This window comes from Hermetia illucens, chromosome 3 (assembly GCF_905115235.1).
Source record: "Hermetia illucens chromosome 3, iHerIll2.2.curated.20191125, whole genome shotgun sequence".
In the NCBI taxonomy this organism is placed as follows: Eukaryota; Metazoa; Arthropoda; class Insecta; order Diptera; family Stratiomyidae; genus Hermetia; species Hermetia illucens.
The window spans coordinates 54,471,326-54,494,564 of NC_051851.1; positions in this window are offsets into that span (position 1 = coordinate 54,471,326).

Below are 23,239 nucleotides of genomic sequence, written 5' to 3' on the forward strand. Positions count from 1 at the left end.
TATGTCTTTCAGTTAAAAAACGATTATCTTCATTGGATTTCATCTTCTTGCATTTCCCCTATCTGCTTACTCCAAGTATCCCAGCAGGCCGCGAGACGGAATTCTAGGAGTAGCATGTGAACTCAAAATAGCCGTGTCATTCGTAAATATTAATAGAAGCAATTTTTAGTTGGAATGTAAATCCGACGTTTAAAGGAGATACAAGATTGGTCCAAGCATGGTTCTTTGGGGATTTTCAGCTCCAATACTGTAATAGTCCGAATAATCTCCATTGCGCCTCACTTAGAATTCTTGACCAGAAAGGTATTATGATAATACTTAATGTACTTCTAGGTTTCTTCTTTCTTCTACGAATCCTGAATGGTGGAAGAATACATGATCTGAGTCTTCTGGAACTCGATCGCACTTTGGAAAATCGAGTGAGGTGCCCGAATTAAATATGTGCCGGTACTGCCGTTGTGAGAAACTGAGTAAGATTATAGTTGATCTCGCTGCGTTGCCTCTCCAACCATTTCTTGATGGCAGGGATAAGTTGTGAGTTGTCCGGCTCATTCCCGAGCATTCTCAACCCGCTTGCCATCTGTTTACAGATTTTCCCATTTCGGCCTTCTTCATCTGTGATAAGAGTCAGATCGTCATCATTACCGAGATGACGAACGTTGCATCATCTGAGACAGTCCTGAAGGCTTCAAAACCTTGCCACAAACTGGGGTCGCATAGAGCATGATCGGGCCTAGCACCCTGGCCAGAAGCAACCTAGAGTTATACCGTGGCCATTCCATAGTTGCAGTGGATACTTTGTCGCAAACATACTGCACTGCGTGTTGCCTATAACTGAGCTTCCCGTCTCTCATCACTCCGAAGTATTTGTGTACAGGTTTGGAATTTATGATATACTCTCCGATCTTCTGGGTCGGTGGGAGACTGACCGAAGGCTGGTCAGTTCCTCATCCCACCAATAGTTTGATCTTCTACTGGGAAATGGTCGCCTCCTAGGCGTCACACGCTCTGGCGATGTATTGTGCCATATGTCCCGCTTGCTTTATTGGGTTGGTCTTATCACACTTCAATGAAGGTCTACTCATCCAAAGCTTTTGTAGACCAGCCTGAAATCTTTTTCGGTTTCAAGCATGACAGTTCTCTACCCTGTGACTCCACACATGGCTTAAAGGTGATTGCCTTGTGATCGCTGTGGGTGTAGCGTTCGCTGACGTCCCAAGACAGCCGGGCCAGCGTAGGGCTGAAAAAACTCAGGTGTACACCATTGTAGGTGTTTACATCACCTTCGTTTGCCAGAACTATATCCTGCCCCACACATTTTTTAAAATATGATTTCATCCCAAATGTTAGATCATGTAATTTTGTAAAGAATCGCACCTCTAAATTTCATAATTCATTACTTTTTGTGCTAGAATACCCGGAAATGTAAAAAATGTTGTTTTGCGAAAAACGCATTTGAGAAAAATTGTTTGAAAAACCTCCTTTCAGATATCTTCTTCTTTTTCTTCAGCCTTTGTCCCGTTCCCAAGCGCGGTCGGTTCGTCGTGATCGGTTTCACGATTTGGCTCTATCGAACGCCTGATCTGGGTGCAATTCCGATGCTTCTAAAGCCACATCCAGCGTATCAAGCCACCGTTGTTTCGGCCTGCCTTTTGACTGTTTTCCATCGAATTCGATGTTCGGACCAATCTTGGCAAGTGAATTCTCATTAGCACGAATTGCGTGACCATACCATCGAAGACGCCTCTCTCGCAGTTTTTCCACCATCGGTGCAACCCCTTGTCGATCGCGGATGTCCTCATTTCGGATGTGATCAAAACGTGCCACTAGTCCAACGAAACATCTTCGTCGCCATTACCGCAAGACACCGTTCATTGTCTTTTATAGTTGGCCAACACTCAGAACCATGGAGGGTGACAGGACGGACGACATTGCGGTAAATTTTAGATTTGAGACGTTCGTTGATACGTCGATCACAAAATACACCAGTTATGGAACGCCACTTCATCGGTAGGTATTTAAATCGCTCAGTTCTGGGTAGATCACTGCCCCTGACAGTGATTGTGCTTGTTTCAAGGTAATCGGTCGTCAAACATTCAGTTTTGTTTAGATTCACTTTGAGACCGTACTGCATGAGACGATCATTTCATTTTTGGACAAGTTGCTGGAGATCATTTTTGCTATAAGATGGTAGGAAAGAATCATCTGCATAAAGTAGTGTGTAGGGTGCAGAACATTGGATGTCCCGCCTGACGGTGTCCATAACAAAAACAAAGAGGATTGGCGATAGGCCGCTTCTTGATGAACACCAACAGAGACACCAAGCGGTTTTGATACACCCGCCATAGCTCAAACTTTATTTTTCGGATCGTGGTAGAGCAATTGAATCCAGCACAGGAGTTCTTCTGATACTAATTGTTGTCGTAGAGCATATCAGATAAGTTCGTGTGGCACACGGTCAAACGTTTGCTCTAGATCCAGAAATGCAATGGAAAGTGGGCGATGCTTCTCAGGGTGTTTCTCGACGAGTAATCGCGCAGCGTGTATTGCATCAGTAGTTCCGCAGTTTTTGACAAATCCGACTTGATTCATGGTTACTTTAACGATTTCGCGAATACGGTTGACAAGAATGTGTTCAAAAATTTTCATGGTATGGGAAAATAACCGGAAAGGACGGTAATTTGAACATTCTGCTGGACTACCTTAATTTTTCCATATTGGACTGTAGTACTTTCTTGCTGGTCAGATGGTATTCTTCCTTTTTGAATAACCCGATTAAAGAATTCACTGAGCCACAGTGTTTGGTCCCAGCTCTTTGCCTTCCAGAGCTCAGATGCAATATCGCCAGGTCCTGTGGCTTTCCCCGATTTCATTCGTTTTATTGCCTCCTCGACTTCATTTGTGCTGACAACGGGACTCCTGGGGGTTTTACGTGAGTGCCTGTCTCGTGGACTTAATCCCACGGTCTTTTTAAGACACGGATTGATTTTGTGACCACAATCAGAGCCCCGTCGCAGCAAGCTACGACGCGACGGTACCAGTCTATACCGAGTCCATGGCCCAGCATTCATACTGGTGGATGCAAGACCTACCAAAATCTCTACCGAACTAAGGAGTACGGCACCAGTGTTGAAACGTAAAACCACGCCGAGACCCGAAGGTCTCTGTTCGCTTGAACACAACCACAGACCCCCATGAAGCTCCCACTAGGGGGGCCAACCGCAAATAACCGAGCTGTACGCACATGCAACAGGAATTCTCCTGAAGTATGTGAGCCCAGGGACTATTCCGGTTCCCATCGTACCAGTACATCCCTGGTAAGGTTTCGTGACTATTGCCACTTCAGATGAGTCCCCGTGCAGACTCGGGTCTGATCGCCCTAATTAGGAATTTGGAGTATTCGCCTATTGCATCACGGCCGGCAAGCGAATGCGATACAGCGTCTCCCGGTGCTAGCACTTTGGAGGTTCTACTCGGGCACTTCGTTTTGGTTCGACCGTCAGGGTTGCCGCTTTGTCTTCCTCACCGTCACATCTGAGCACCAGTTGCGTTATGAGAATATAGTCGATTTGCTTTTTACTGTTCCCACTATAAAATGTAGGAAGATGAGACAATCGTTTGATGAACCATGTATTCATAAGTACAAGGTCATGGGTGTCCGCAAAATCGATTATACGTTCGCCACCCTTATTGCGCGCTTCGAACCCCTTTTTCCCATGACACCTGTTACCATCTGCCTTTTCATCCACATGATCATTAAGGTCGCCTTCAGTGATGATCAGCAGCAGGCACGTGACAAGTCTTTTTATCGAGAAGTTGCCAGAAGGCATCTTTCTCGGCATCAGGTCGACCTGTCTGTGGTGCGGTGAAGAAGTGAATAGTGCGATTAGCTGATATAATGGTGAGCTTCATCAGCTGATCATCAAATCGTTCGAATTCTTTAATGGCATCACGGAAACCCTTTGAGATGGCAGTGCCAACACCATATCGAGTGTGTGGGCTACCAAAATGGAAAAGTTTATAGCTATTTTTACCGCGTTCGCGTTCAGCTTTTGGCACCATACTATCGGGTTTGTTGTAGAGTCCAGATATCACGTACTTGTTTTGTTCGGGCTAACTTGCTTACGTCCTGACGCCGTCCATGCGTCAAGAAACCTTGCCCACTTCTCGACAGGACCGGGGCCGTCCTGCCGCGTCGACTGAGGTGGACGCCTTAGCATTTCTCGGTTCATAGCTACGATGCTAAGGGATGAAGAGGAGTTGTGAGGGAGCTATACTAGGTGAACTTAGCGGAAATAGAACAGTCTAAGGGATAGCATCTGAATCTTCACTCACTGGTCAATGCAGGCCAAATTATTACTTGGGCAAGCTATGGATAACTGCTGACACTGACTTCAGGTTCTCTGGGAAGAGGGAAGAAACAATGTTCAAGGAGGCATCTAAGAGAAGCACAACAGTTTTTTTAGGACGCTGTGCAACTTATCTTGGCACTAATATTATAAGGTAAATATTAGTTTATTCGTTAATTTGCAGCATAAACAAATGAACTGAACACAAATAATGCGATTTGTCGAACACGTGAAAATGGTCCTCTAGAGAGAGTCTTCCTCCGTTGAAATCAGACTTCATAGTTTCACTTATACCTTCATATGCTCTGTCTGGTGCTTGTGGAGGCATGAAACACAGTAAATCCACTAATTTTATTTTTCATTTCGTTTATTTAGGTTTCATTCATGGAAAGCCATCGTACTTTATCCGTAATTGAAATCTGCAAATATTGGCAAAAAATGTACAAGTAACAGAAAAGAAGATTAAAATCAATGGGATCATGTTTATTACAGCTACCAAAATATTTTTGCATTTGACAATCAAATTTTCAGAGCATCCGGAAATAAAATCTGCAAAACTGAATTTTTGTGCTTGACCATGACAACATTTTATTGTAGTTTTATATTTTCTTTTACAAAACTTACAATAAAGTTGCTTTCTCGGTATATTCAAAGCAAATTAAGTTACACAAGCCTTTTAAAAAAATCCGGATTAATATTCGAGAAGAAACCCAAAGAGAAAGACAAGAATAACTTTCCTCATAGTCTCCTCACGATTCGAGCGATAACATCTCAACAAAAATTGTTTACATTATATTTCGCACTTTTATTACATTAGCAATTAACATGAAATAATCTTTACTCCGCAATATGTAATATTATTCGACACAAACGTTAGGTGGTCTACCAGTACCTATCCCATGATGAATTTTCGCAATGCCCATTCACAGCACCTACTGTTTCCTTTAAATTATAGACTTCCAATCTTATTGCTGCAGGCATGGCATTTGTTGATTTATCGATTCAGTAATGATTGCTGAAGGCTGGCACTAATCTCGAGAGCCATCATTTCTTTCTTTATGCATTGTAAAAAAGTTGAGCAAATTCCATAATATCTTCTGTATTGCGCCATCTCCTTTCGTGTAGAGCAGAAGAAAGTTTCACACTTCGAGGGGTATTATTCTGCTGAAATAATTAACATCAGCTGCAGCTCACACAGCCGGAATCTTGAAGAAGTCTAGATGGATATTTCCGTGGTCTACATTGTATTGTTTTTTTACATAACTAAATGATGATTGGTCTAACTATGAAAAGTAGGTACCATGTGATAATTGGAATGCATTTTTTCCAAAACGTGTGTGTTTCCAATCGAAAGAAGAATTGAGGCACATTCAGTGCTTTGAGTTCCAAATCGATTTTTCATTCAACAGATATGAAACCATCAGTTCCGTATTAGAAATTGAGATAGATAAGAATGGATGTAAAATTTAAAGACGTGGTTCTAGGGTTGTAGCCCGCAATGAGAATTATGCTCCCGCTAAATCTCTCAGATTATTTTCTGCTTGGCCCCAGGTTTTTCCGCATGATCCTACCCGTATCAAACAAGAGCAAGGCGAAATGGCTTCATACGCTTTGTGGGGTAGATTTTCTTCTTTGAAAGATGGAGTTTGAAATGTAGGAGTACGTTAGCAGACATTTTTAAGAATGGATCCTCAAACGAGTCATGCCTCAGCCTGACTCTCGTGTCAGTCAAGTATGTCCTGAATGCAAGCAACGTTCCAACGTTGCCAAGATCTGGTTACCAGGAAACTATTTCTGATCTGATCTGATCTGATCTGACAGAAATGCTAGGGACCGTCAGTATACTGGGCTCCGAGCCACCTAAAAACTATTCCCAGCATTCTAACGGGGGAAATATATCTGAAATATTGTATAAATGTGACGGAAGCTTTTTTTAAGACTCGGGGCAGACATGAACATGTATAGTTGGTGGCAGGCTTGTCGAGAGTGGTGGGGAAAAAGCGGATTCCCCTCAACCCAGAATTTTCTTCGGAATTAAAGACGATAAAGACTTAATAAACCTAGGATGATTTTGAAACTACTGAACTAGAGGGGGTCGCAAAAATTTCTTCCTATGTTCGGAGTTCCCCTCTGTAACCCTGGTTGCTGGTATAAATGCGAATTGCCAAAGACAACGTCAAATCTAGTTTACCATGAACTCCCGATGGAGTCTCACCTGCCCACGATCTCTGAGTCGATGCCTTCGATAAGATGAGCAAACAGAATATTGCGCTCTTTTTGTCGAAAACGAGTTGATATTATTTATTCATGAAAGGCAAGAAACCCACTGCCCATTTCCCGGCATGATGATGAAACTGGATTTATTCCGCCGAATTTGTTGCTCAACATATTCATTCGTTTAGCATTTGTTAGTTTAGTTTACTGGGGGCAGTCGCAGCTCCGAGCACTCAGGCCATTGTTAGGCCCATTGTACTATTCTCGTAAATCGCCTATTTAATGGCTTCCCGCCCACGACGTTGGCAAGCGAATCTGAGAACATTCTCATATCCGTAAACTTGCTGATAATTATTATGGCTAGATCGTCCGTAAATGCTTGCGCAAAGACTTTTTGTCCTCCAGAAGCCACAACAGGGTATCCATTACCAGGAGCCATAACAGCGGAAAGAGAACCCCTCCCTGAGGGCAGCCCCTAAGACATCCTGCTTCAATAGATATGTGGATTTTTCTCCACTCTAGTATATGAAGGATTCAATTGATTGACAGCCGTTCGATTCGATGTTGTCTTGCCTCATCACAAATTGCTGCGAATGAGGCATAATTGAAGGCACCTTCAATGTCCATGAATGTGCCTAAGCCGTATTCTTTTTCTGACATCACCTTTTCAATTTTTGTCGTGAGTTCATAAAGTGTCGTCTCCATGGATTTGCCTTTCTGGCAGGCGTGCTTCCTGTGGTCAAGTGGCCAGTTAGGAATGTGTGTATCCCTTATGAACCGGTCTACTAGTCTTTTCTAGTCCTTTTAGTAGAAATGACTTTAGACTGATCGGTCGGAAGCTATTTGCGTCCCTGTAGGTGGGTTTCCCTGGTTTGGGAATAAATATCACATTCACATCTCGGCAGTAAATTGGAATATAAGCGTGTACTAGGCATGCACGATATATATTCCGAATAAGTAGACCCAGGGAATCCATTCCCTCTACAACTAGCGCAGGAATGATGCTATCCGGACTTGTAGACTGGTATCTATGGAATGAGTTAAATACCCATTTTATTCGCTTCAGCAATACTAATTTGCATGCCAGATTTCAGTCTTTCGGTTGAGAGTTGTATGCACCAGTTGGCCCCGGGATTAAATTTTGAATGCGGCCTGGAAAGTGGACTTCAAGCAAATGGTTTGCCGTTTCTTCATCGCTTCCTGTGCACCTCCCGTTCCGTAAACATAAATAACCCAGTTTCTGGCACCAGTTGGCCCCGGGGTTAGATTTTGAATGCTGCCTGGAAAGTGGACTTCAAGCAAATGGTTTAACGTTTCTTCATCGCTTCCTGTGTACCTCTCGTTCCGTAAACATAAATCACCCAAATCTGGCTACGTTCTTTAACCAGAATCCGCTTCAGCTTTTAGGTTGCCTCAAGAGAGTTAGTCTCTCTGCAAAAGTGCCTCCATGATGATCCTTTAGCCGATGGTATGCTCTTCTCTAGAGCCTTCTATGCCTCTTTATAGCGATTAAAGCCAGCGGCTAAATTACATTACAGAGCATGATTTAGGAGTATCCTTGTCGCGGATTTCCAAATGCCCATTACGAAATCAATTCGTCTGTGATCCGAGAGTGTGATATCGTTTGATACTCTCCACTCTCTGGCCAGAGCCACAATGCCAGGGGATGCCACCGTGATGTCGGTGACCTCTCGTCTGACCACGTTGAAGAAAGTGGGTTCGTTACCTAAATCAAGGATCTGAAGATCGGTTCTTACTAGATACTCCCGTAGTATCGATCGATACTCAGCGCACAAATTACAATGAATGCCTTCTTGTTTGGCTCGATGGTCGCTAGTTACATAAACTCCTGACAACTATAGGTATTTATATTTTTGAAATGTTCTGCTCTAACGAACTATGGTGAACCGACGAACTATTCTGGAAAGATTGCATGGGACGCCCTACATTGAATACAAAATTTGATCTTAATGGTTTGGAGGGCATAATACGAGGGAGAGGGAAAGTATGTGGCCGGAGTAAAAACTACGCGATAAATCCGCCCTCCCCGTCCATTGACGGTTATTAGACTCACATCCTGGCCATTTGTGGTGTTGCGACTTGAACGACGGTGGTCGACGCAAGTCAATAGTTCATAACAGATTTTCGATTTGTTTCCGAGCCTCGTTGAATCCAGCATGAACTCCACCAAATTTTTGGGTGTTAGACGTCTGTCTGCGACCACCTCCAACGTTGCTCGGTATAAGGTAAATTTGGGGCAGTCAGATACAACATGCTTCACATTCTCGGCCACATTACCGCATCTTGTGCAGCATGGTGACTTGTCGTGACCAAATCGATGTAGATAAACGCAATAACCTCCATGTTTACTAAAGAACTGCGTTAGCTCATAGATTAAATCACCTTGGCTTCGTTCAATCCATCTTCGAATGTCCGAAGTGATTCGGTATGTCCAACGATCAGTTTGTGACTTGTCCTATCTTTTTACCGTTCTGAAGTAAAATCCCACCGTTACTACTGCTGACGTAATAGCGAGCATCCCTAATAGGCATGCTGCTTCGGCTGATATTTTCCGGTAAGCACTGCATGCCGGAGTTTAATTTGTTTTCCAGAACGGTTGCCTACATCTGAGTTGAGTAGAGTAGCACAGAATTAACTACCGTTGAAATAAGAGAATATCAATTTTGTCTTGTCTTGTCTTCGAGATCGTTATGGAGCGAGTTGCTGCATAGTCAGTGTGTTTTTGAAGTCGACTCTTATGTCAACTTTAACTTGACTTAATTTTCACGGCTTTGTTCACAAATGATAGGTCGGCGTAAATCTCGGTCTCGTCTAGACTTTTAGTAACTATTTTTATCCCGATATAGTCCCCGAAGCTAGTGGTTATCATGCTGCTAGAAAGGCCTAGTACTCCGTCATACTTAACTAACCGCAGTAAGGGACTTAAGACAGAACCCTATGATACCCCGCAAGGTGTCGGGAACATTTTTAATCCAACGTTCGAGTAGCAGTACAATCTTCTCCTAAGGAGAAATTAGACGACGATATTGTACGCATTGTCGTCAAATTTCTCCTGTATTATCTCGATGATTTTTTTCCATTTTGCAGTGTTGAACGCATTTTTTGCATCTAGGATTACTATTGCACGGCATTTGCCTTTTGCAGCCAGTCAGTCTGGTCGCCATGTTGATTACCCCGACAGTTGGTTTCGCTTTATCAAATCTGAATTGCTTGTCAGAAAGGCGGCCTTCTTTTTTCCGCAATAGCAAGCAGTCTGTTGAATATTACTAGTTCAAATAGTTTCCGAATGATATTGACGCAACATATCGATCTTTACGAGGAAATGTCACCCAATGGTTTACCTGACTTCGAAATAAATATCAGCGTTTGTAGCTTCCATTGCTCGGGGGATTCTTCTTCTTTAAGGCATGGCGTGAAAACTTGGGTAAACATTTCTGGTGCTGTCCTGGCGGGTGCTTTCAGTGATATATGCCTTGGGGTCCTTATTTCGACGAATCTTTTTGCCATGTCTAGAATTTCAACTACCACTACAGGAACTTCGTTGGGATTTATGTGTATTGCAGGAAGAGTCGTATAGTTCACATCTTCTGGGAACAAAGTGTTCATTATATTCTGCTACAGTTTAGGACTGTCTGTCTGTCGGCCACACGCACGTTTCTCAAAAACGGCTGTGAAGCCCACGCAAGCAGTAAGTGACATCGTTCCATGTTGAGTTTAAAGGGAGGCTGGTCTCAGTGTTGGTATCGGATACAAAAGGGATATGTAGAAGTGTTGAGTTATCATTTCCTTTACCATCCCAATCTCAGAAGCTACCCAAACAAAAAATTTGAAAAATTACAAAATTGCCCTTATATGGTGTCTAGGCTCCGAAATACCTTCCATACATTTGCCCAGATAAAGTTAACAATGGCATATTACTAAATTTTTTAAAACTACCGGCAGACCCCCCTAAGTTTACCCTAAAACCAGAAAATTTTGCTGTAATGTAAGTTATAATACTCCCACCATCTCAATTCTACGTACAAATGACATAGTTCCGCACTTAAATATAAGCTATATATAGCTTCCGGTATAATACCTGAGGCTGCAAAAAAATTACGCTTAACTGAAATAATAATAATAACTTCAGCAGGTTCGCATACCCAGCGGATGAAGTGGACTGAGGAAAGCAACCTTTTTATCAACAGCTCCTACTACGAAATAAAAATGGCAAAGCCTTAATGTTACCGCCCCTTGCTACACAATCATTTCATCGAGCATATTCCGCAATACACGCACGTTATTGCGCAGCGAGTTCAAAACTAGTGACGCTTTATTACTCGCCGCTATACAATTCCGGCCGTCATCAGGTAGCCTGATGAACTTGAGGTACTCACGGAAAGTAGCCAACGGGAGTCGATGCTGGGCATAATCGAACAGCTTCGGTAACTCGCTGAAGAGCTCTTCTTTACCGTCCGGCTGAAGTCGCCACGGAGGTTTTGGGGACTCCGAGAATTCTATCTCAAATCAACGATGAGTTGACGTATCACAGTAAATTTGGTAGGCATACCACATTGTCAGTTTATTCATCGGAGGGTACCGACACCTCAGAACCTATCCGTAAACAGAGAAGCATCTTCCAGGGGGATTTATTAAGTCCCTTAATTTTATTTGGCCCTGAACCCTTTTCACCTCCACTAGATGATGCTTTTGTCATAAAATATGGCTAACGTAATAAGTGCGAGTTGTTACACTTGGTGTGCTTAGATTATGTCAAGTCCAATGCTGGTACTCTGACTCTAACTATCTCAGAAGTCTGTTACGAATAGTAGACATTTTTAGTCGTGATATTCGGATAGCATTTGGTTTAGACAAGTGTTGAGTCCAAGTCATTCACAAAGGTCATTACGAGCCTCATGCCGGACATATCATTGAGGACTTCCTCATGCCAGTTATGAACGAAATAAACTTCTACAAATACCTAAAAATTCTGAAAGGAACCGATGCTCGAGTTGGTTATTTGAAGAATGTTCTGGTATCCGAATCCTCAAACTGTATGTGTTCGCTTATCCCTTCATTGTCATATGCATTCGGAATATTGTCGTAGACGAAAACCAATCTGGAAAACGTGAGGTGGCGGATACGGACCACTATGCCCGAATTCCGAATACATCGTCCAAGATCGGATAAACCACTCTTGTAACATCGGAAGCAGGGCATGGCACAACTTTACCGCCAAGTCAACAGCTGTTAGTATGGAGTAGATGAGCCCCTTGGATACGGCCTTTTGTAACGTAGATTGGGGGTTGATTTCACTTAATATGAAAGATCGATCTTTTAATCCTCCAAATGAAGTTGGCGCGGTAAACGCTTAGTGCTATTATTAAGTAAAATCCGGCGTGGAGTTCGATGTGTTGGCATCAATGTAATTCACCGCAAGCATACCGCTTTATGTAAAGTGATTCATCAGAACAAGCGTGGATCAACCACTGAAACATGTCTTGCTTTCTGTGAACTACAGGCATATCTTTGTCTACGGCATGTATTGGGACCGGGAAGTTTTAACTGATATTCCACACAATAAACCGGACATACTGCCAGTTGACAAGACGGATCTCTCCGTATAAATTATTGATATTGCTATCTCTCTTGAATAGAAAACTTGAACTATGAGCAACTGAATTGGAAAATCAAAGAAATTTGGCTCCTTGAGAGGTTGTGGTTCCTATAGTGCTGTCATGTACAGATACTGTATCTAAATCCCTCAGGGCTTCCTTAAATGCCCTGTAACTCTCGCTCGGTGTGGTTCAAACTAAGGAGAACCACACCATTCTGCGAAAGTGCTCGATGTTGCGGGGGTTGCTCGGTGGAATTTCACATAGCCCACCGCCGGCCACGACCACCAAAGTCCATCTATACCTTTTAAGTAAATAGGATCGTCCGTGCCTAACTGCTTGCCACTGCTGTGTACTGGTATTAGGTGTAATACCGTATCTGTAGAGGCTGTTAATTGGCGGAAATCTAAAATCGCGTGTTATATTGTGATCTATATTGCTACAAAAGGCTGTACTTCTAGCACGCAGTAATTTTCCAAAAGATAATAATTCATTATTATTAGCTTACATTGAATTGGTATCGGTGTGAAAAGTATTTTGGGGTATAGATGCAATATAAAGGCATAATTGTTTTTTTTTTTTTTAATTTTTTACTTTGGCAGTTCCTGAGAATGCCCCTTAATTTAAACATGCACATAAACAGTTCTAGTCAGCACGGCGTCATATTCACAACTGTTAGCAATAATGCTGAATTTTTTAGGGAACGTCAATAACCAATGTGGTAACCTAACAAAAAGGACAAAACTGATAATTTTTTAAACTTTTTCATCAATGTGACGTAAACGAGAATTTAAAAGAATCATCTGACCAGAAACTTCCAAATGAGGCGAAGGCATGACTCTCTTGAAATGTTAAAAGAATTAATTTAAGGAGAGTATATTAAAATAATAAAGAGGTTTTTCATTATACAGATCAACTTTCCTTAAACAAATTTTATGCAAAAGCCATTTAGGCATTGAGTGACATTGGGCGATATATTATAGAATAGATTAATTCTTAAGAGCTGATGAATTATTGTATATTCCATTGATTGAACTAGCTGAAACAAAAGTATAAAAAAGGGATATGTATGATCAAAAACATGTCATTAATCATTCAGTTTCATTCAAAAACGAAAAGTTAAATGTATAAAATTAGAATGCATAAAACGCTCTTAAAAACTGTTGAATATTCTTATCAATTAAAGATAGAACTATGGAATTCGCAATCTACTTAAGTAAATTAAACGTAATAATTTAATGATGCTATTACGTACTAATTCAATAAGACTTTCATTTAAAATATGTTTCTTATCTCAGCATTTCGGCCTATAAATTAGTGGAATTAAACATAAAAAGTTAAAATGATTTAAAACAAATATGTAATTGGTGCGTATTTTAATAGCCTCCACATTTTTACAGAATGTGCTCCATCAAACACACTATCAATTATCGCACTTAACAAATCTCAATGGGATTGTGTTGAAATAGCATAATTGGAACTTTTCCCATTTGCATATTTTTGCACATGTCAAGTGCCGCTTGCGGACTTTTTGCGTAATTTTTTTCAATAATAGATAATTTGCGGCCATTTTCACACTTATGAATTTCCAACCGCTGAACTAAAAAGCTCTCCACTTTTAATTTATTTCACATTAGAAGCTATTTTTCTTGTAATAACGAGATATGGTCAACAAGCATTATGCTTATCTTACATCACATTTATAAAAAAATTCATACTTGAAAAGATCCCAATTAGCATGTATCTAGATTAAGGCGAAAGGAATGTCTGAAGTGCTCAACTGGAATGAGCAAATTATCTTTATATGATTGATTTCACGTTTTAAATCAGCTTGTAGATAGTATTGATTGTGGCTTTCTTTAGTTGATGAAGAAGTGGATATTTGGAAAGTGATTTGTAAAACCTTAATTACTCAAACGTGCTGTAATTCACATAAACTTATTTTAAGCACTAAACAAGGAAAATGTGAATTTTAAAATATATTTATTACTGTGAAGATTAAAGAAGATAATAATAACCCGTATACAACAAGACTTTCTCCGCGAAAATTCCCAAACGTAAAACTATTTTTTACCATTACTTAATGTATCAGTACACAAACAAAAGAATTGAATTTTCCAGATTAAATAATTCCAGATTAAATAATATATCTAAAAAATGCCAGTAGACACTTTATAGTGTGTAGTATCTTTTATATACAAAATTTATTGAATGTAATTAATAAATAATAAAACAGACTACGAAATTGTTTTTGTTTGAAGATTGTTATTATGTTAGATGTAATTGCTAAGCATTAATTGGTAACAAAGCGTAACGGAAACATGGTCTCATCAATAACTGAAAAAAAGCTTTATGGGGTTGATAGTCAGAGAGCAGAGCCGCAACCAGACATGTCCAGATAAAGGAAAGGGTTGGAATAATATTCTTAGTTTTATCTTCTGTAAAATATAAATAAAAGTTAAATAAAGTGTAGTCGGAGTTACCTGACTGTTCTTAATCCTATCTGATTTTTTTGAATAACAGGAGTCGCGACAAACCAACCAAGAAAATACGTTAAAAATTATCATCCCACTTAAAAAACCTTGGGAAAATATTAGGGCGTGCAGCACAGTCGGCGGTCTTGTCGAGAAATGGTTAAAGGTTCTCGAGGAATGGACAGCGTTAAGACGTAAACAAATAACTTCGAGCCCCACAAATCCGTGCCTGCAAGTTAAATATTGATTCCTTCACTAGTAAGATGGAGGAGCTGCCAAGACCCCTTCGGAATAGGCGCAATGAAATTTGCATTTTGTGAGAAACTCGATAATGTGATGCCGTTAGCTGCGGCATAGAACACGAAAGAAGTGGCTATATATATACTTCAATACTTTGGTAGTCCATTCACTCAATACGGCGTCGGTATTGCCATCCCGGGAGAAATAATTTCACTTAGGCCACTACCAACTAAAACAAGAGTCGAATTTACGTGGATTCAAACCATTTGATCCACAAAGTAGCCTGCTCAAACTCCTGAGCCCCCAATCTTGGTAAGCGGTCCATCAACTGAGATACTTGATGATATCGGAATTTGCTTGTGGATAAAACGAAAGTTACTTTGCAAACTTATAAGGATGTACACCTTGGAGCAAAGAAAGGGATTGCTATTGCCCGAGTAACCCTTTCTTTACATCTGATAAGTCTGCAGTAGCTGTGCAGCACACAGTCAAGGAGAATCATCCAATTCGATCCGGCGGTAATGAGATTGAAAGGCTGAGACTAAACAACATAACTATCGCATCGTATAATACTTTAATTTCGTAGTAAATGATAATTTTTCGAAATATTTTGTAAATGAAGGTCCATTATATCTGTCAGAAAAGTTTGAACTTAGCCAGAATGAGAACGGAGGTACGAAAACTCTTTAACCGGGCAAAACAAACCGGGGACTGGCGGAGGTATAAAAACGCATTGACTGCGTATAGCAACGCGATCAGTGAAGCGAAACGGAACAGCTTTAGGGAATTCTGTGAAGGGATTCAACAGATCACAGAAGCAACCAGGCTGTACAAGGATGTAGCCAAAGACGGGGGAATATCCTCTGTCTGCTTGAAAAAGGAAGATGGGACATTCACCGAGAATGAGGAGGACAGGGTACACCTGCTTCTCAGAATTCATTTCCCGGGGTCCTACCCCTCGGCGGCAGGCCACAATAATCTGCCTGACACCCCAACAACGAATAAAAGGGGAAGGAAAAAGAGCTGGAAACTAGCAAAAGAGGTATGCTCAGAAACTAGGCTAAGATGGGCAGTGGGAACTTTTCAACCAATGAAATCTCCCGGAGTAGATGGTATTTTCCCAGCACTTATCCAGAGAGTCCTAGGAATTATCTTAGAGTCTCCTCTAAGGGTGGTAAGGGGGAGCATAGCACTGGGTTACATACCAAGGGCATGGAGACGGGCAAAAGTGGTCTTTATTCTGAAAGCGGGTAAAAAGGATCCTTTTTACCCTAAATCTTTCAGACCAATCTGCCTAACATCGTTCGTACTCAATACGGTGGAGAAGGTCATAGACAACTATATTAGAACTAACGTTCTAAAGCGTAATCCCCTACATCACTGTCAACACGCTTACCGGGCAGGAAGGTCAACTGAAACTGCTCTGTATCAGCTGACAGAGGTACTACGGGACGCCATAGAAACAAAAGAAATTGCACTGTGCGCATTTTTGGATATCGAAGGAGCATTCGACAACACATCGAACACAGAGATACAGGATGCCCTGAGCCGCAAAGGAGTGGGAAACACCCTGGCACTCTGGATGGGCAAAATGCTAGAAAGCAGACAAATAGAGGTACAAACAGGTACAAATTCTATTATCATGAACACCACTCAAGGCTGTCCACAGGGTGGAGTACTATCGCCGCTGATGTGGAGTATGGTAGTGGATGAACTCCTGGACGTGTTAACTAATACTGGAATACAAGTCAAGGGCTACGCGAACGACATTGTTCTAATCTGTAGGTGCAAATATGAAGATGCCCTATGTGATAGAATCCAAACTGGATTAAGGGTTACTAGTGCCTGGTGCAGGAAGGTGGGACTGCGGATCAACCCAACCAAAACCACCATAGTACCATTCACTAGGAGGCGTAAGCTGGATCACCTGAGAGCCATAACATTACATGATGTGGAGGTGAAACGAGAAACAGAGGTCAAAAATTTGGGAATCACGCTAGACCAAAAATTACTCTGGAAGACACATGTCGGAAAGCCACGAGGGCTCTGATGACTTGCAGATCCATAGCAGGAAAAAAATGGGGTTGCAGCCCGAAGATACTACTTTGGATATATATTGCAATAGTAAGGCCAATGATTACCTATGGAGCGGTAATCTGGGCAGAAAGAACCCAACTCAACACACAAGCTAGGGAATTACATAAGCTCCAAAGGCTAGCTTGCGTCTGTATCAGTGGGGCAATGGGGACATGCCCAACGGCATCCCTGGAGGTCCTTCTGGGATTAACCCCTCTCCATCTGCACATACAGATGCAGGCAAGGAGATCAATATTCAGGATGGCCGGTAGTATGAGTGAGGCGGAGAGCTGCCTAAATCGAAGGAAGATTGATATCCTTTCTAGGCGGTATCCCGAATTACTGATACCGAGGGACAACATGACAACGAAGTTTTACTTCGATAAGAAGTTTGAAACACGTTGGAGTAACAAGGCAAACTGGGAGAGCGTGGCTGCGACATACGGCTTAAACCAGCAACTGATTACTTGGTACACTGACGAATCCCTCACAGCAGAGGGAGCGGGTGCCGGTGTCATTGGTCCAAGGAAAATGTACTTTTAGCCAATGGGCAGGTACACTAGCATATTCCAGGCGGAAATTTACGCCATAGACAAATGTGCCTCCTTTAATCTGCAAAGGAACTACAGGGGGCAGAACATAGCTATTCTCACCGATAGCCAAGCGGCGATCAAGGCACTTAGGTCCAACCAGGTGAACTCTAAACTATTATGGGAATGCTTTAAGAGACTGAATACACTCGGCTCGTCCAACAAGGTCTGGATACTTTGGGTTCCAGGCCATGCTGGGTTGAAAGGCAACGAGGCAGCGGATGAACTAGCCAAGAAGGGAGCAGGGATGCCTTTACGCGGGCCAGAACCCTTCTGTGGAATCGGAAACGGTTTCATGGCAATGAATCTAAGAAACGAAGAGAAACGGTTGAGGGAACTATATTGGGCGGGCCTACCAGGGGTGGAGCAGTCCAGGGTGCTTATTGGGGGATACGAACCCATGCGCACAAAGGATTGCTTAAACCTCACCAAAAAGAACCTCCGAATCATAATGGGAATTCTCACTGGTCATTGTCGGCTGAACTATCACCTAGGGAAGCTAGGGATATCTACGGACACTGCCTGCAGGTTCTGTGAGGAGGAGCACGAAACCTCTATGCACGTCCCGGGACAGTGTCCGGCACTTGTGCAAAGTAGGTCGATACATCTGGGAGAACACTTAATACCAGATGCAAAGCTGAAACTTCTGGAAGTGGGGAACATACTAAAGTTCCTAACGGTTACAGGCCTGCTTGAGATATTATGATCAACAGGTACACTATAACCAGTAGATTTGAATCGCTCAGTTCTAGGCAGATCACTGCCGTTGACAGCGACACGAGGCGGTTTCGATACACCCGCCATACTTCGAACTTTACTTTTCGGATCGTGGTAGAGCAATTGAACCCAGTGCATGAGTTCTTCTGGCACACAGATAAGTTCGTGTGGCACACGGTCAAACGCTTTCTCAAGATTCAGAAATACAATGTAAAGAGGGCGATGCTTCTCATGGTGTTTCTTCACGAGTAATCGCGCAGCGTGTATTGCCTCAGTAGTTGCGTAGATTTTGACAAATTCGGCTTGATTCACCGTTATTTTAACGATTTCGCGAATACGATTGTCAAGATTGCGTTTTAAAATTTTCATGGTATGGGAGTCCAGATCCGATGTCGTCAGGTCCTGTGGCTTTCCCCGATTTCATTCGTTCTATTGCCTCCTCGACTTCAGTTGTGCTGACAACGAGAGTTCTAGGGTTTTACGTGGGTACCTGTCTCGTGGACTTAATCCCATGGTCTTCTTAAGACACGGATTGATTTTGTAACCACAATCAGAGCCCCGCCGCAGCAAGCCACGGCATTCATACTGGTGGATGCAAGTCCTACTTAAATCTCTACTGAACTAACAAAGCGTAACTAGTACGGCACCTGTGTTGAAACGTAAGACCACGTTGAGACCCCAAGGGCTCTGTACGCTTGAACACAGCCACAACCCCCATGAAGCTCCCACTAGGGGGTCAACCGCAAACAACCGAGCTGTACTCATATACAACAGGAATTCTCCCGAAGTATATGAGTCCAGGGGCTATCTCGGTTTCCATGTACCAGTATACCTCTGGTAAGGTTTCGTGGCTATTGCCACTTCAGATGAGTTCCCGTGCAGACTCGAGTCTGATTGCCCTAATTAAGCCTTGGAACATTCGCCTACTGCATCACGGCCGGTAAGCCAATGCGATACAGCGAGACCCGGTGCCACCACATGGAGGTTCTCCTCGGTCACTTGGTTTTCGTTCAGCCGACAGGGTTGCTGCCCCGTTTTCCTCAGCGCCACCTCTGAGCACCAGTTGCGCTGAAAGGGGCACAATAGTTCTTCAAGGACGCGGTGCGACTTTCCCTTAACAGAATAATAATAATTGTACCGATTGATATGAAATTTGGAGAGGACATTTCAGCTGGGAAACCGCCCCCCTTTTTAAGGTTTTGTGTAACAGATGTGGACAGATGGGAACTATGAAATCCCACGCATACAGCGAGTGGCATAAATTTAGGTGGGGTTTAAAGGGGGGCTCCCCATACATGCAAAGGGGGGATTCAAAATTTTTTTTCACCGGATATAGTTGTGTAGGGTATCAAATGAAAGGTCTCGATTTGTACTTTCCGAAACTGACATTAGTTTTGGCATAAATTGCAAAGAGCGTCAGTAAGGAGTCAAAATGTACGCATTTGAAGTGAGACAGGACTCATTTTCGGAAACTACCCAACCTAAAAATCCGAAAAAAATCAAGGTGGTGCGCCTAGATGAAACTTAGGCCTCAAAATATGTCCCATTTCGATATCTGCTCAAATAAACTCACTAATAGTATATTACTACTTTTTAGAAATTTACTGAAAAACCCCCCTTAAATTCATCCTAGGACTTCCGAATTTTGTACCAGCATAGGGGACAATATTTCATGTATATGTACTAAATTTCATGGAAATCAGGCAATTAACGCCAAAGTGATAGCAGTTTAAACTTAGCAATTTCGCACGAGTTTACTGCTTCCAAAGACGTGCAAATCAGATGCTGACGTCATAATTACCCGGAAAAATTGACATTCGCGTGGAATATTAAAGTCACATTTATGAAGAATCTATTTATCTGCAGCCCTTTTTAAGGTTTTGTGTAAAACACTTATGTGAAATCTAATCTTCGAGAGATGTCCCATTCAGGTATCTGCTCAAAAAATTTACTAATAGTATATTCTCAACTTTTAGAAATAGACTAAAAAACTCCCCTTAAGTTCATCCTAAGTGTACTAAATTTTGCACCGACATAGAGGACAGCCTCGTGCATACACATGCCAGGTTTCATGAAAATCCAACTATTAGTGGGAAAGTTATAGCAGTTTAAACTTATCAATTTCGTGCTAATTAACAGCATCCTAAGCCATACAAATAAGATGCTGACGTCATAATTAATGAGAATAATTGAAATTCCAGTGAAATATTAAAATTCCATTCAAGAAGAATCTAATTCTCCCTAGCCCTTTTTAAGGTTTTGTGTGAAACAAAACCTTATTAGAATCGATTCGATGTCTGTCTGTCCGTCTGTCTGTCTGTCTGTCACAGCCGATTTATTCGGAAACGGTTGAACCGATTGTCACGAAAATTGGTAGGAGTATGTGATCTGCCGTTCCCTTTACATGCAGCAACTGACGCCATTTTGTGTTAAGTTTAAGGGGGGCTCCCCATACATGTGAAAGGAGGGTGCAAAATTTTTTTTCATAAAATGTGGCCATGTGCGATATCAAATGAAAGGTCCCAATTAGTACTTTTCGAAACTGGTTCAATATTTGATATTGGGTGAAACATAGGGGAGTGAGGGCTCAAAATATGACCCCCAAAAAGTGTAACAGGTCTCGTTCTCAGAACCTATCCAACCGAAAAATCAGAAAAAAATCTCAATAGTGCATCTCTACGAAATCTAGGCCTCAAAATATATCCGGTTCCGATATCTGCACAAATAAAGTTAATAATTGTATATTTCCACATTTTAGAAATTTACCCGGCACCCCCCTTATGTTCATCCCAGAAGTACAAAATTCGGCATGGATATAATGAAGAATATAGTTCACAATTTGGTCAAGTTTGAAGAAAATCCAACTATTATTAACAAAGTTATAGGGGGTAAAACTTTACAATTTTTTGTGAATTTCGTGCACTCTAAAACCTGATGACGCCATCATCACATATCAATTCGTCAATACCACACGAAGTAAGTTCGTATGAATTGGGTGGAAAAGAATTATTTTGTTTTAGTTCTTTAATCATTTGTATATGAATATCAATTATTCCAACGAGACATGCATGTATGTAGGTATATAGTATATGCGTGCTAATGAACTTTGCGGGTAGAGCCTAATTCAGATGGATATAAGAAGTAAATCGGAAATATGGGTACGATCAATTTATATACGTGCCTATATGTGTACAGTATTCGAAAATAGGCAGTTTGTTTGTTTAGGGTGAGTGTAACATCTACGGCTGTAATATGTACGTATGTCTCGTAGTTTTGCAGCTGTATACGGGTAGAAAAATGTGCGTTGAAATTTCTTAGATAAGATGAACACAAAACCTTTATGCCCGAAGCACGAGCTTCCGGTATTCCGACTTGTTTATATTTGATGTTGGTTAAATTGTTGGCATTTGCTAATAATATTAAACTCAGAGCGTGAAGCGTATGAGGTTGACCATTATCAACACAGGGCTTTCCATCAAATGATTTATTTAAATCGCTTTCTAGAAAATAGAGGACAATGGAATTTTTAGCTATATTACACGGAGCTGTCGTGCACTCGTCGCTCCTCACATCTTTTTCTTTTTCTTCAGCATTGCTTACCATTGCTTTCGATGTTCTGATCAATACTGGTTGTTGAATTCTCGTTAGCGTGAATTACGTAACCACACCCTCGAAAACGCCTCTCTTGCAGTTTTTCCACGATCGGTGCAAACCCATATCGATCGCGGATATTCTCATTTCAGACGTAATCAAAACGTGTCACGCCACCAGTGCAATGCAACATCTTCGTCCCCATTACCGCAAGACGCCGTTCATTGTCCTTTATAGTCGACCAACACTTAACTATAGAGAGCGGCAGACGGACGACATTGCAGTAAATTTTAGATTTGGGACGTGCGCTGATACGTCGATCACAAAGAACACCAGTTGTCGAATGCCACTTCATCCAGGTTGGATTAATGCGTGAAACAATTTCATTACGCAGTTCTCCATTGGCTGATAGCATTGACTCGAGATATTTAAATCGCCGAGTTCTGGCAATGGCAGTAACCTGCCCTTCGAAATATTTAAATCGCTGAGTTCTGGCAATGGCAGTAACCTGCCCTTCGAGATACTTAAATCGCTCAGTTCTGGCAATGGCAGTAACCTGCCCAGAACTGAACGATTTCAATATCTCGGGTCAATGCTATAAGCCAATGGAGAACTACGTTATGCTCCTCACATAGGGAAACACAAAACCTTTTATACCTGAAGCGTCAAGCTTCCGGTTTCCCGACTTGTTTAGAGAATAATATAAAACTTTTTCATTGAAAGTTCATGTGGAGTAACAAATGAAAGACATCACTATTGGTAGACTATGAAGTAGCTGTTAATTTAACGTCATTTGGGAAATAGGATAGTGAAGTTCTAACAAATGCGATGACCCCTTTACATAATATCATCAAAATTCCAAAATATCCTATCATGAAATCTGCCCAAGGAAAGTTAGACTTAATTTGAGTGCAATGCTGTATAGCAAATTCATTAGGAACCACATATTTGCAGAGCCGAAGTATACCAACATCAAGCGCCGATAGCAATCGAAAACTTAATTATCCACCTTCACCTAGAGTACAAATAAAGACTAGCGGACACCAGTCGAAAAAAGTTCAGAAAAAGTTAGATGAGTACATTCTAGTCACCTCCAAACAAACCCACAGCTAACAGAGAAGAACTACCAATTTCGATTCTCACCTCCATCGATTCCGAAATTTCCGAAGTGTTTGCGAGAACGTAAAACCATATTGATCCCAAAAACGCTGCTGGTTTCGACCTTATTATGAGCAAAACAATCCAAGAATTATCAAGATCTGCCATCACCTAGCTGACACACATATTTAGTGGTGTTTTACGCCTTGGCTACTTTCTGAAATGTTGGAAATTGTCACATATAATGATGGGCCCAAGGAAGGTAAAGATCTTAT